Source organism: Calidris pugnax, unplaced genomic scaffold (genome assembly GCF_001431845.1).
Source record: "Calidris pugnax isolate Ruff unplaced genomic scaffold, ASM143184v1 scaffold969, whole genome shotgun sequence".
Taxonomy (NCBI): domain Eukaryota; kingdom Metazoa; phylum Chordata; class Aves; order Charadriiformes; family Scolopacidae; genus Calidris; species Calidris pugnax.
This window is the reverse complement of record NW_015091615.1, coordinates 6,638-9,290: the sequence shown is the minus strand read 5'-3', so window position 1 is coordinate 9,290 and position 2,653 is coordinate 6,638. Positions and strand designations below refer to the sequence as shown.

General features: G+C 63.8%; 1 protein-coding gene across 1 annotated transcript in view; it reads left to right on the top strand.

Annotated features, from left to right (window-relative positions):
- LOC106899890 (chromobox protein homolog 5-like) overlaps positions 1 to 2,653 on the top strand; it is a gene marked incomplete at its 3' end in the record, with an annotated part of 4,540 nt that overhangs the window by 1,185 nt on the left and 702 nt on the right. The window lies entirely within an intron of this gene.

Genomic DNA, 2,653 nt, shown 5'->3' with positions numbered 1-2,653 from the left:
GGGATGGGGACGGGCAACCTGGGATGGGGACAGGAACCCAACATCCCTGTGACAGGGACAGGAACCCAGGGATGGGGACAGGAACCCAGCATCCCAGACATGGGGACAGGCACCCAACATCCCTGTGACAGGGACAGGAACCCAGGGATGGGGACAGGAACCCAGCATCCCAGACATGGGGACAGGCACCCAACATCCCTGTGACAGGGACAGGAACCCAGGGATGGGGACAGGCACCCAATGTCTCCAGGATGGGGACGGGCACCCAGTGTCCCCAGAATGGGAAAAGGCACCCCAGGATGGGGACAGACCCAAGGATGGGGACAGGCACCCAACATCCCTGTGATGGGGACAGGAACCCGGGGATGGGTACGGACACCTGGCCATGGGGACAGGCTCCCAGTGATGGGGACAGGCACCCAGTGTCCCCTCTGTGGGGATGGGCACCCAACGTCCCTGGGATGGGGACGGGCACCCTGGGATGGGGACGGGCACCCTGGGATGGGGACAGGAACCCAGGGATGGGGACAGGCACCTGGCCATGGGGACAGGAACCCAGTGTCCCCAGAATGATAAAAGGCATCCCAGGATGGGGACAGGAACCCGGGCATGGGGACAGGAACCCAGGGATGGGGACAGGCACCTGGCCATGGGGACAGGAACCCAGTGTCCCCAGAATGATAAAAGGCATCCCAGGATGGGGACGGGCAACCTGGGATGGGGACAGGAACCCAGGGATGGGCAACCTGGGATGGGGACAGGAACCCAGGGATGGGGATGGGCAACCTGGGATGGGGACAGGAACCCAGGGATGGGCAACCTGGGATGGGGACAGGAATCCTGGGATGGGGATGGGCAACCTGGGATGGGGACAGGAATCCAGGGATGGGGATGGGCAACCTGGGATGGGGACAGGAACGCAGGGATGGGGACGGGCAACCTGGGATGGGGACAGGAATCCTGGGATGGGGATGGGCAACCTGGGATGGGGACGGGCAACCTGGGATGGGGACGGGCACCCAGGGATGGGGACAGGAACCCAACATCCCTGTGACAGGGACAGGAACCCAGGGATGGGGACAGGAACCCAGCATCCCAGACATGGGGACAGGCACCCAACATCCCTGTGACAGGGACAGGAACCCAGGGATGGGGACAGGCACCCAATGTCTCCAGGATGGGGACGGGCACCCAGTGTCCCCAGAATGGGAAAAGGCACCCCAGGATGGGGACAGACCCAAGGATGGGGACAGGCACCCAACATCCCTGTGATGGGGACAGGAACCCGGGGATGGGTACGGACACCTGGCCATGGGGACAGGCTCCCAGTGATGGGGACAGGCACCCAGTGTCCCCTCTGTGGGGATGGGCACCCAACGTCCCTGGGATGGGGACGGGCACCCTGGGATGGGGACGGGCACCCTGGGATGGGGACAGGAACCCAGGGATGGGGACAGGCACCCAACATCCCTGTGATGGGGACAGGAATCCAGGGATGGGGACAGACATCTGGCCATGGGGACAGGCTCCCAGTGATGGGGACAGGCACCCAGTGTCCCCTCTGTGGGGATGGGCACCCAACGTCCCTGGGATGGGGACGGGCACCCTGGGATGGGGACGGGCACCCTGGGATGGGGACAGGAACCCAGGGATGGGGACAGGCACCTGGCCATGGGGACAGGAACCCAGTGTCCCCAGAATGATAAAAGGCATCCCAGGATGGGGACAGGAACCCGGGCATGGGGACAGGAACCCAGGGATGGGGACAGGAACCCAGGATGGGGACAGGAACCCAGGATGGGGACAGGAACCCTGGGATGGGGACAGGAACCCAGTGTCCCTGGGATGGGGACAAGCACCCCAGGATGGGGGCAGGCACCCAGTGTCCCCACGATGGCAGTGGCCACCCAGCTGTTGTCACAGGTCCAGCCACCGACCTGGGGATCCCACCCGTCACCATCTGGTCCCAGGTGCCACCTCGAGCTGGGACCCCCACCCCAATCCCAGTTACACCCATCCCTCCCAGTGCCCCAGCCCCAGTCCGGCCCCCCCTTCATTCTGGAGCCTTTCTGGCTCTCGCTGTCCCCACCGGCCACCTCCTGAGGTGACCTCACTCCCTTGGAATGGTGTCCTCGCTCCTTATCTCCCCGTTCCCAGTTCCCAGTGGGTCCCAGTTGGTTCCCAGCCGGGCGTTATCGTGGCTCGGGGGCTGCGGTGGCAGCGGCGGGGGGAGCCCCCCCCGGGGAGATAACGGCTGTGGGGACGGTCACCCGGTGTCCTGGGGTGGGAACAGGCACCCAGGGATGGGGACAGACACCCAGTGCCACCAGGATGGGGACAGACACCCAGGGATGGGGACAGACACCCAGTGCCACCAGGATGGGGACAGACACCCAGTGCCCCCACGTAAGGCTGGCACCCCCATTCTCCAGAGGGTGTCCCCATCCCTGGCACCTCCAACCATCACAAACCAGGGCTGTGACCCCTGGGGGGGGCATGTCCACACTCCCCAAATCTCCTTTTTTTCACCCCAGAATCCCCTTTTTTTCCCAAAAAATCCCCTTTTTTCCCCCAAAAATCCCCCTTTTTTTCCCCAAAGATCCCCCTTTTTTTCCCCAGAAATCCCCCTTTTTTTCCCCAGAAATCCCTTTTT